This window comes from Salmo salar, chromosome 11 (genome assembly GCF_965601325.2).
Source record: "Salmo salar chromosome 11, fSalSal1, whole genome shotgun sequence".
Classification (NCBI taxonomy): Eukaryota; Metazoa; Chordata; class Actinopteri; order Salmoniformes; family Salmonidae; genus Salmo; species Salmo salar.
Window position 1 is genome coordinate 116,937,853 of NC_138301.1, and position 12,660 is coordinate 116,950,512.

General features: G+C 49.3%; 1 protein-coding gene across 2 annotated transcripts in view; it reads left to right on the top strand.

Moving 5' to 3' along the window:
• The window catches only part of stard13a (StAR related lipid transfer domain containing 13a), a 184,763-nt gene that overhangs the window by 69,818 nt on the left and 102,285 nt on the right, over window positions 1-12,660 (top strand). The gene's annotated exons all lie outside the window — the stretch shown is intronic.

Below are 12,660 nucleotides of genomic sequence, written 5' to 3' on the forward strand. Positions count from 1 at the left end.
GTCTCTGTCTCTCTCTCTCTCTGTCTCTGCCTCTCTCTGTCTCTCTCTCTCTCTGTCTCTGCCTCTCTCTCTCTCTCTCTCTCTCTCCCTCCCTCTCTTTCTTTCACTCTTGGACCCGGACACAAAAACAATCAGACCAGACCCAATTAGACCTGAGTGACCAAACAATTATTTTGATTTACCCAAGTTGCTCTTCTGGTTAACACATAGGTCTTTATGTGTTGGCTAGGCCTTCTATAAATCAATACATTCACCTTATCAGCATAACATAAATATACTATAGGCTATGCAGAGCCGTGGCTGGGTCCATTCAGGTCCATCAACTGTAGTTACAGAGATCAGAGACCTGACGTGTGGCTCAGTTGGTAGAGCATGGTTTTTGCAACGCCAGGGTTGTGGGTTTGATTCCCACGGGGGACCAGTACGGGGAAAAAAATGAATGAAATGTATGTATTCACTACTGTAAGTCGCTCTGGGTAAGAGTGTCTACTAAAATGTAAATGTTAAAAACAAAATGACGACCAAACAGGACCAGACCTCTAGTTATAATTTCAGACCTGATGAAGTCTGAAAACCTCTACTGTAGAGTTCCCAGACTGGCCCCTTCTGTGTCAAGACCACCTGTCAATCATTGTTTGACCCTATCACAAGGCTCGGTTATAGAGGTCAGAGGACAAGTTAGCCAATAGTCATCCTGAATATTGAATAGTGGAGAGTATTCACAGATAGTTACTGTGATAGGGCACTTGGATCATTCCTTTGTTTCGTAGGCCATCTATTTACGGATGTAAATGAGTTATTTTGCTGTAACACACTGTTGATTAATGTGTCACTAGCTCTAGTAAAAAATGTATTCCTCGACATCTAGATTTGGTGAGAGTGACATGGATGTCTGAGCCTTTATCCTTGAGTACAGCTTTCACCAGGTCTGTGAGTTACAATAACATAATCGCTGTTTCTCCATGACAAGGTGGGGGGGGATTATGTGTGTGTGTGTGTGTGTGTGTGTGTGTGTGTGTGTGTGTGTGTGTGTGTGTGTTTTCTCGATGACTGGGTAGGGGGATTGTGTGTGTGTGTTTTGTTTGTGTGTGGGTTTTCTCGATGACTGGGTAGGGGGATTGTGTGTGTGTGTGTGTGTGTGTGTGTGTGTGTGTGTGTGTGTGTGTGTGTGTGTGTGTGTGTGTGTGTGTGTGTGTGTGTGTGTGTGTGTGTGTGTGTGTGTGTTTTCTCGATGACTGGGTAGGGGATGAGAGGGTCGGCCTATGGTTGAGGCTGCACCCCAACTCTCACCATCAAAACTTAGAAGAGACTGATTTCTAACCCATAAAGAAGAGCTCCATCTGTCCCCCACCAAGGTTCATCCTGCCTGGGTTAGCAGCTCCATCTGTCCCCCACCAAGGTTCATCCTGCCTGGGTTAGCAGCTCCATCTGTCCCCCACCAGGGTTCATCCTGCCTGGGTTAGGAGCTCCATCTGTCCCCCACCAGGGTTCATCCTGCCTGGGTTAGGAGCTCCATCTGTCCCCCACCAGGGTTCATCCTGCCTGGGTTAGCAGCTCCATCTGTCCCCCACCAGGGTTCATCCTGCCTGGGTTAGCAGCTCCATCTGTCCCCCACCAGGGTTCATCCTGCCTGGGTTAGGAGCTCCATCTGTCCCCCACCAGGGTTCATCCTGCCTGGGTTAGGTGCTCCATCTCTCCACCCTCCAGGGGAAAGAGGAGAGTGAGTAAGCCAGGGATGGGAGGCCTTGTCTGAGGCAGAGAGGTGGGGACTGGTGGGTTTGTTGTCACGACAACATGATGGGCAGGGTTTATCCATTATGTCAATCCATTTCAAGTGATGGAATTAAGTGATGTAAGCCAATGGAAACTCTTTACACTCCACACTAGAGATCTGATTGGTTTAAACCAGTGTTTGTTATTCCTGGTTCTGGCGTTCCAAAGAAGTGCATTTATATGTTTTGTCCTGATTCCACTAATCAACTCATCATCAAAATGAGAGGGAGAGAGGGAGAGAGGGAGAGAGGGAGAGAGACAGAGAGAGAGAGAGAGAGAGAGAGAGAGAGACGAGTCCCGATGCTGCTACAGAAGGTGGTATGGAGTCAGAGGAACTGTGATGCCCTGAATGACTGAGTGTTGCTTAATATAGAAATCAGAGTAGAGGACAGGAAGGAGGGGGAGGGGAGGATAGGAAGGAGAGAGGGAAGGAGGGGGAGGGGAGGATAGGAAGGAGAGAGGGAAGGAGAGAGAGGAGGAGGGGAGGATAGGGGAGGATAGGAAGGAGAGAGGAAAGGAGAGAGAGGAGGAGGGGAGGATAGGAAGGAGAGAGGGAAGGAGAGAGAGGAGGAGGGGAGGATAGGAATGAGAGAGGGAAGGAGAGAGAGGAGGAGGGGAGGATAGGAAGGAGAGAGGAAAGGAGGGGGAGGGGAGGATAGGAATGAGAGAGGGAAGGAGAGAGAGGAAGAGGGGAGGATAGGAAGGAGAGAGAGAAGGAGAGAGAGGAGGAGGGGAGGATAGGGGGAGGATAGGAAGGAGAGAGGAAAAGTAGAGAGAGGGGGAGGGGAGGATAAGAAGGAGAGAGGGAAGGAGAGAAGAGGAGGGGAGGATAGGAAGGAGAGAGAGGGGGAGGGGAGGATAGGAAGGAGAGAGGGAAGGAGAGAGAGGAGGAGAGGAGGATAGGGGTAGGATAGGAAGGAGAGAGGAAAAGTAGAGAGAGGGGGAGGGGAGGATAAGAAGGAGAGAGGGAAGGAGAGAGGAGGAGGGGAAGATAGGAAGGAGAGAGAGGGGGAGGGGAGGATAGGAAGGAGAGAGGGAAGGAGAGAGAGGGGGAGGGGAGGATAGGAATGAGAGAGGGTAGGAGAGAGGAGGAGGGGAGGATAGGGGGACATAGGAAGGAGAGAGGAAAAGTAGAGAGAGGGGGAGGGGAGGATAAGAAGGAGAGAGGGAAGGAGAGAGGAGGAGGGGAGGATAGGATGGAGAGAGAAGGGGAGGGGAGGATAGGATGGAGAGAGGGAAGGAAGGAGAGGGAGGAAGCAGAGGTCAGGAGAGTGAGGGAGAGATAGAGATAGAGAGAGACAGAGATAGAGAGAGACAGAGAGAGGTGAGGGTAAGAGAGAGACAGAGAGACAGAGAGGTAGATGGTAAGAGAGGGAGAGAGAGAGAGAGGTAGAGGTAAGAGAGAGAGAGGTAGATAGTAAGAGAGGGAGAGAGAGAGAGGTAGAGGTAAGACAGAGAGAGAGAGAGAGAGAGAGGTAGATGGTAAGAGAGGGAGAGAGAGCGAGAGAGCGAGAGAGAGAGGTAGAGGGTGAGAGAGACAGAGAGAGAGAGAGTGAGAGAGAGAGAGAGAGAGAGAGAGAGAGAGAGGTAGAGAGAGATAGAGGTAGAGGGTAAGAGAGGGAGAGAGAGCGAGAGAGAGAGGTAGAGGGTGAGAGAGACAGAGAGAGAGAGAGAGAGAGAGAGAGGTAGAGAGAGATAGAGGTAGAGGGTAAGAGAGAGACAGAGAGAGAGTGGTAGAGAGACAGTGGTAGAGACAGAGATAGAGAGAGACGGAGAGAGAGAGTGGTAGAGAGACAGAGTGGTAGAGACAGAGATGGAGAGAGACAGAGATAGAGAGAGACAGAGATAGAGAGAGAGAGAGAGAGAGAGAGAGAGAGAGAGAGAGAGAGAGAGAGAGAGAGACAGAGAGGTGAGGGTAAGAGAGAGAGACAGAGAGGTAGATGGTGAGAGAGAGAGAGAGAGAGAGAGAGAGAGAGAGAGAGAGAGGTAGAGGTAAGAGAGAGAGAGGTAGATGGTAAGAGAGGGAGAGAGAGAGAGGTAGATGGTAAGAGAGGGGGAGAGAGAGAGAGAGAGAGAGAGAGAGAGAGAGACAGAGAGAGGTAGAGGAAGAGAGAGAGAGACAGAGAGGTAGATGGTAAGAGAGGGAGAGAGAGAGAGAGGTAGATGGTAAGAGAGGGAGAGAGAGAGGGAGAGAGAGGTAGAGGTAAGAGAGAGAGAGAGAGAGAGGGGTAGATGGTAAGAGGGAGAGAGAGAGAGAGGTAGATGGTAAGAGAGGGAGAGAGAGATAGGTAGAGGGTCAGAGATAGGTAGGTAGATGGAGAGAGAGAGAGAGGAAGAGAGAGAGAGAGAGAGAGAGAGAGAGAGAGAGAGAGGTAGAGAGAGAGATAGGTAGAGGGTCAGAGATAGGTAGGTAGATGGAGAGAGAGAGAGAGGGAGAGAGAGAGAGAGAGAGAGAGGTAGAGAGAGAGATAGGTAGAGGGTCAGAGATAGGTAGGTAGATGGAGAGAGAGAGAGCGGGAGAGAGAGAGAGAGGTAGAGAGAGAGAGATAGGTAGAGGGTAAGAGATAGCTAGGTAGATGGAGAGAGAGAGAGCGGGAGAGAGAGAGAGAGAGAGAGAGGTAGAGAGAGAGATAGGTAGAGGGTCAGAGATAGGTAGGTAGATGGAGAGAGAGAGAGCGGGAGAGAGAGAGAGAGAGGTAGAGAGAGAGAGATAGGTAGAGGGTAAGAGATAGCTAGGTAGATGGATAGAGAGAGAGAAGAGTTGGTTCATCTACTTCTCCTTCCCCTCTGATGTTTAATCATTGACTGACCTGAACTCTTCTTTCACTGGTTCAGGAACGGCTACGAGCAATAATATCTCCTCAGAGAGAAAACACACAGTCTGTATCCCGAATGGTACACCTGGTACGGCTCCTGGTCAAACGGACAGGCACATGAGAACAGTATTCCTGTCGTCATGACGATTTAAAATAATCCCTCCTAATCCCGGTTCTGTAAACGTTACCAGATCAGATTCCTCTCCCGGTCCCCCTCATACTTGTCAGGGACACACAGGTACACCCTCATACTGGTCAAGGACACACAGGTACACCCTCATACTGGTCAGGGACACACAGGTACACCCTCATACTGGTCAGGGACACACAGGTACACCCCCATACTGGTCAGGGACACACAGGTACACCCTCATACTGGTCAAGGACACACAGGTACACCCTCATACTGGTCAAGGACACACAGGTACACCCTCATACTGGTCAAGGACACACAGGTACACCCTCATACTGGTCAAGGACACACAGGTACACCCTCATACTGGTCAGGGACACACAGGTACACCCTCATACTGGTCAGGTACACACAGGTACACCCTCATACTGGTCAGGGACACACAGGTACACCCTCATACTGGTCAAGGACACACAGGTACACCCTCATACTGGTCAAGGACACACAGGTACACCCCCATACTGGTCAGGGACACACAGGTACACCCCCATACTGGTCAGGTACACACAGGTACACCCCCATACTGGTCAGGGACACACAGGTACACCCCCATACTGGTCAGGGACACACAGGTACACCCCCATACTGGTCAGGTACACACAGGTACACCCCCATACTGGTCAGGTACACACAGGTACACCCCCATACTGGTCAGGGACACACAGGTACACCCCCATACTGGTCAGGGACACACAGGTACACCCCCATACTGGTCAGGGACACACAGGTACACCCCCATACTGGTCAGGGACACACAGGTACACCCCCATACTGGTCAGGGACACACACAGGTACACCCTCATACTGGTCAGGGACACACAGGTACACCCCCATACTGGTCAGGGACACACAGGTACACCCCCATACTGGTCAGGGACACACAGGTACACCCCCATACTGGTCAGGGACACACAGGTACACCCCCATACTGGTCAGGTACACACAGGTACACCCCCATACTGGTCAGGGACACACAGGTACACCCCCATACTGGTCAAGGACACACAGGTACACCCCCATACTGGTCAGGTACACACAGGTACACCCCCATACTGGTCAGGGACACACAGGTACACCCCCATACTGGTCAGGGACACACACAGGTACACCCCCATACTGGTCAGGGACACACAGGTACACCCCCATACTGGTCAGGGGCACACAGGTACACCCCCATACTGGTCAGGGGTACACGCAGGTCCACCCCCATACTGGTCAGGGACACACAGGTACACCCCCATACTGGTCAGGGACACACAGGTACACCCCCATACTGGTCAGGGACACACAGGTACACCCCCATACTGGTCAGGGACACACAGGTACACCCCCATACTGGTCAGGGACACACAGGTACACCCCCATACTGGTCAGGGGCACACAGGTACAACCCCATACTGGTCAGGGACACACAGGTACACCCCCATACTGGTCAGGTACACACAGGTACACCCCCATACTGGTCAGGGACACACAGGTACACCCCCATACTGGTCAGGGACACACAGGTACACCCCCATACTGGTCAGGGACACACAGGTACACCCCCATACTGGTCAGGGACACACAGGTACACCCCCATACTGGTCAGGGACACACAGGTACACCCCCATACTGGTCAGGGACACACAGGTACACCCCCATACTGGTCAGGGACACACAGGTACACCCCCATACTGGTCAGGGACACACAGGTACACCCCCATACTGGTCAGGGACACACAGGTACACCCCCATACTGGTCAGGGACACACAGGTACACCCCCATACTGGTCAGGGACACACACAGGTACACCCCCATACTGGTCAGGGACACACAGGTACACCCCCATACTGGTCAGGGACACACACAGGTACACCCCCATACTGGTCAGGGACACACACAGGTACACCCCCATACTGGTCAGGGACAGACAGGTACACCCCCATACTGGTCAGGAACACACACACACTTTCTTAGAAAAAAAGTGTTATTCAGAAGTCCCTATAGGATAACCCTTTTTGGTTCCAGGTAGAACCCTATTGAGTTCCAGGTAGAACCCTTTTTGGTTCCAGGTAGAACCCTATTGAGTTCCAGGTAGAACCCTTTTTGGTTCCAGGTAGAACCCTATTGAGTTCCAGGTAGAACCCTTTTTGGTTCCAGGTAGAACCCTATTGAGTTCCAGGTAGAATCCTTTCCCAGAGGGTTCTTAATCGAACTGAAAATAGTTCTACCTGGAAACAAAAAGGGTTCTACCTGGAACTCAATTGGGTTCTACCTGGAACCAAAAAGGGTTATCCTGGGGGACAGCTAAAGAACCCTTTTAGGTTCTAGATAAGGTTCACACACACAGTATATTTGGTCTCTACACAGATCAGGTGATTTTTGGTCTGGACCATGGCCAGAGCTACTATGACTGTCTGATAGTTGTTTGTGTGAGTTTTGATTGGCTGTTGCTGAGAGTCTTCTCAGTGTGTTTCCCACGAAGGCTTGACCTGTGACCTGGATATGGTCAACAGAGACAGAGGAGGGAGTGTTCTGGCTTCTCTGGGCCCCTCTTCTCAAGACCATTTTCTCTCCTCCCTCCCTCCCTCCCTCCCTCCCTCCCTCCCTCCCTCCCTCCCTCCCTCCCTCCCTCCCTCCCTCCCTCCCTCCCTCCCTTCTCTCTTCTCCCTCCTTCACTCCCTCCCTTCTCTCTCCTCCCGTCCTTCTCTCTCCTCCTGTCCTTCTCTCTCCTCCTGTCCTTCTCTCTCCTCCCTCCTGTCTATCTCCTTCCTTCCTTCCTTCTCTCTCTCCTCCCTTCCTTCTTTCTCATCTTTCCTGTTCTGTCTCACTTTTTTCCTCCTCCCCTCCTCTGGGCCTTCAGTCTGTCAGAAAGCAGAGAGAGAGAGAACCACGAATACTCTCTCCTGTCTTCTCTCTCTCCTCTCTCTTCTCTGTCCCACTCCTCCTCCCACTTGTTCTCCTGGGTGGTAGGGGTTATCCCCTCCAGTTCTGGCAGAGGGAGTTAATGCTAGTCTGATATGCTAGTCTAATATGCTAGTCTAATATGCAAGTATAACATGCTAGTCTGATATGCTAGTCTAATATACTAGTCTGCTATGCTAGTCTGATATGCTAGTCTATTATGCTAGTCTACTATGCTGGTCTGATATGCTAGTCTGATATGCTAGTCTAGTATGCTGGTCTGATATGCTAGTCTAATATACTAGTCTGCTATGCTAGTCTGATATGCTAGTCTATTATGCTAGTCTACTATGCTGGTCTGATATGCTAGTCTGATATGCTAGTCTATTATGCTAGTCTACTATGCTGGTCTGATATGCTAGTCTGATATGCTAGTCTAGTATGCTGGTCTGATATGCTAGTCTGATATGCTAGTCTATTATGCTAGTCTGATATGCTAGTCTGATATGCTAGTCTATTATGCTAGTTTAATATGCCAGTATAATATGCTAGTCTAATATGCTAGTCTGATATGCTAGTCTAATATGCTAGTCTATTATGTTAGTTTAATATGCTAGTATAATATGCTAGTCTGATATGCTAGTCTGATATGCTAGTCTAATATGCTAGTCTAATATGCAAGTATAACATGCTAGTCTGATATGCTAGTCTGATATGCTAGTCTGATATGCTAGTCTAATATGCTAGTCTGTGTCCTTTAGCTGCTAAAGTGTTAAATTGTCCTAATCCGTCCTCATTCATGGAAATATTTACACAGAGACCCTGAGGTCACCGTGTGTGTGTGTGTGAGTCGAACCCTGGTAACCATGTTGTCTCTGCTCTAGACCTCACGGGTTTCAGTTACACATCTGGGTTATTCTGGTGCTCCGCTGGTCTAAATGATCTGTGGGTGAATGTGTGTTTGAGTATCTGCTGTGTGGTGTGTGCCTCATTCCTCTCCTTTCCTGTCCTCTCATCACCCCTCCACTCTCATCACCCCTCTTCTCTCATCACCCCTCTTCTCTCTCCTTTCCTCTCTTCTCATCCCCCCTCCTCTCTCTACTTTCCTCTCCGCTCCTAATGGTGTTGAGGTAGAGGTGACGGTGTTGAGGTAGAGGTGACGTGTTGAGGTAGAGGTGACGTGTTGAGGTGATGGTGGTGAGGTAGAGGTGACGGTGTTGAGGTCGATGTAATGGTGTTGAGGTAGATGTGTTGAGGTAGAGGTGACAGGGATGAGGTAGAGGTGATGGTGATGAAGTAGAGGTGATGGTAGTGAGGTAGAGGTGATGGTGTAAAGGTAGAGTGATGGTGTTGAGGTAATGTGATGGTGTTGAGGTAGATGTGACAGTGATGAGGTAGATGTGTTGAGGTAGAAGTGATGGTGTTGAGGTAGATGTGTTGAGGTAGAAGTGATGGTGTTGAGGTAGATGTGATGGTGTTGAGGTAGAAGTGATGGTGTTGAGGTAGAGGTGACAGTGATGAGGTAGAGGTGATGGTAGTGAGGTAGAGGTGATGGTAGTGAGGTAGAGTGACGGTGTTGAGGTAATGTGATGGTGTTGAGGTAGATGTGATGGTGTTGAGGTAGAGGTGACAGTGTTGAGGTAGAGGTGACGTGTTGAGGTAGAGGTGACGTGTTGAGGTAGAGGTGACGTGTTGAGGTGATGGTGGTGAGGTAGAGGTGACGGTGTTGAGGTAGATGTAATGGTGTTGAGGTAGATGTGTTGAGGTAGAAGTGATGGTGTTGAGGTAGAAGTGATGGTGTTGAGGTAGACGTGTTGAGGTAGAAGTGATGGTAGTGAGGTAGAGTGACGGTGTTGAGGTAATGTGATGTGTTGAGGTACATGTGATGGTGTTGAGGTAGAAGTGATGGTGTTGAGGTAGATGTGTTGAGGTAGAAGTGATGGTGTTGTGGTAGATGTGATGGTGTTGAGGTAGAAGTGATGGTGTTGAGGTAGATGTGATGGTGTTGAGGTAGAAGTGATGGTGTTGAGGTAGATGTGTTGAGGTAGAAGTGATGGTGTTGAGGTAGAAGTGATGGTGTTGAGGTAGATGTGATGGTGTTGAGGTAGATGTGTTGAGGTAGATGTAATGGTGTTGAGGTAGATGTGATGGTGTTGAGGTAGAAGTGATGGTGTTGAGGTAGAAGTGATGGTGATGAGGTAGATGTGTTGGTGTTGAGGTAGATGTGATGGTGTTGAGGTAGTGTATATGTATCCAAGCTGTCTCTCTCCAGCTCACACTTCATAATATCCCTGTAGGACTAATATCTAAACATGGTATACCTCTGACATCTGTTCTGTTTACTGGTATCTCTTTCCATATATGTGTGTGTGTGTGTGTGTGTGTGAGAGAGAGAGAGAGAGACAGAGAGAGAGAGAGACACACAGAGAGAGAGACACAGAGAGAGAGACACAGAGAGAGAGAGAGAGACACAGACACAGACAGAGTGTGTGTCCTGTCCCTCCTCTCTCAGACATTCCTGACAGCACACGGCCAGGGTTAGGCTAAGGGATACCATACATCCTATACTGTAGGTTGGGTGGATGACTCAGTTCCAGAGAGGATGTAGGATACGTAAAGCTGACGCTGATTAATGAGTCTGAAAGGAGATGCTTTCTGGCATGCTGACAGAGAGAGTTTCAAACTTCCACGGCCTTGTTTAATCCTTATGAAGTATCTCCATTGAAAGTGATTTTCAGTCCAAGACAAGGCTTACTCTGTATCTGGAAAACCAGCCCTTAGAGTTCAGACATTACCTGTATTTAGCACTGCCTCACCTGTTATCCTGACTTCCTGTATAGATGACACACCCTCCTAGAATCATCACCTGTTAACCTGACTTCCTGTTTAGACTACACACCCTCCTAGAATCATCAGCTGTTAACCTGACTTCCTGTTTAGACTACACACCCTCCTAGAATCATCACCTGTTAACCTGACTTCCTGTTTAGACTACACACCCTCCTAGAATCAGGATCATCCTATTCAGGTTTTATTATGACTCGCTTGAGTAAATGAGTTTATCTCTGAAATGTATACAGGTGGACCATCCTGGTCGGAAGACATTGTATAATAATGAACAAACTACGTTCTCCTTCTGGTCTCCACTCACAGCCACACCTGCTGTATATATTTATAGTTGTGTCATATGACAAAGGGTAATACAGCCACATTTATTTAAACACAGCAAAAAAAATAAACGTCCTCTCACTGTCAACTGCGTTTATTTTCAGCAAACTTAACATGTGTAAATAGTTGTATGAACATAAGATTCAACAACTGAGACATAAACTGAACAAGTTCCACAGACATGTGACTAACAGAAATGGAATAATGTGTCCCTGAACAAAGGGGGGGTCAAAATCAAAAGTAACAGTCAGTATCTGGTGTGGCCACCAGCTGCATTAAGTGCATCTCCTCCTCATGGACTGTACCAGATTTGCTAGTTCTTGCTGTGAGATGTTACCCCACTCTTCCACCAAGGCCCCTGCAAGTTCCCGGACATTTCTGGGGGGAATGGCCCTAGCCCTCACCCTCTGATCCAACAGGTCCCATATGTGCTCAATGGGATTGAGATCCGGGCTCTTCGCTGGCCATGGCAGAACACTGACATTCCTGTCTTGCAGGAAATCATGCACAGCACGAGCAGTATGGCTGATGGCATTGTCATGCTGGAAGGTCATGTCAGGATGAGCCTGCAGGAGGGGTACCACATGAAGGAGGAGGATGTCTTCCCTGTAACGCACAGCGTTGAGATTGCCTGCAATGACAACAAGCTCAGTCCGATGATGCTGTGACACACCGCCCCAGACCATGACGGACCCTCCACATCCAAATTGATCCCGCTCCAGAGTACAGGCCACGGTGTAACGCTCATTCCTTCGACGATAAACGCGAATCCGACCATCACCCCTGGTGAGACAAAACCGTGACTCGTCAGTGAAGAGCACTTTTTGCCAGTCATGTCTGGTCCAGCGACGGTGGGTTTGTGCCCATAAGCGACGTTGTTGCCGGTGATGTCTGGTGAGGACCTGCCTTACAACAGGCCTACAAGCCCTCAGTCCAGCCTCTCTCAGCCTATTGTGGACAGTCTGAGCACTGATGGAGGGATTGTGCGTTCCTGGTGTAACTCGGGCACTTGTTGTTGCCATCCTGTACCTGTCCCGCAGGTGTGATGTTCGGATGTACCGATCCTGTGCAGGTGTTGTTACACGTTATCTGCCACTGCGAGGACGATCAGCTGTCCGTCCTGTCTCCCTGTAGTGCTGCCTTAAGCTTCTTATAGTACGGACATTGCAATTTATTGCCCTGGTCACATCTGCTGTCCTCATGCCTCCTTGCAGCATGCCTAAGGCACGTTCACACAGATGAGCAGGGACCCTGGGCATCTTTCTTTTAGTGTTTTTCAGAGTCACTAGAAAGGCCTCTTTAGTGTTCTAAGTTTTCATAACTGTGACCTTAATTGTAAGCTGTTGGTGTCTTATTAACGACCGTTCCATAGGTGCATGTTCATTAATTGTTTATGGTTCATTGAACAAGCATGGGAAACAGTGTTTAAACCCTTTACAATGAAGATCTGTGAAGTTATTTGGATTTTTACGAATTATCGTTGAAGGACAGGGTCCTGAAAAAGAGACGTTTCTTTTTTTGCTAAGTTCAGATGTCTAAAAAGCAATGCATTTTCCATTGACCAACCTCAGGAGGAGTGTGGTGTGTGTGTGTGTGTGTGTGTGTGTGTGTGTGTGTGTGTGTGTGTGTGTGTGTGTGTGTGTGTGTGTGTGTGTGTGTGTAGTCCAGTCAGACGCTGACAGAGGCTGTTGTCTGAGAGAGCAAGAGAGAAAGGGAGGGAGAGGGAGGGGAAAGGGAGAGAGAGAAAGAGAGAGGGGGAAAGGGAGAGAGAGAAAGATAGAGAGAGAGAGGGGGGGGGAGAGAGAGAAAGAGAGAGAGAGGGG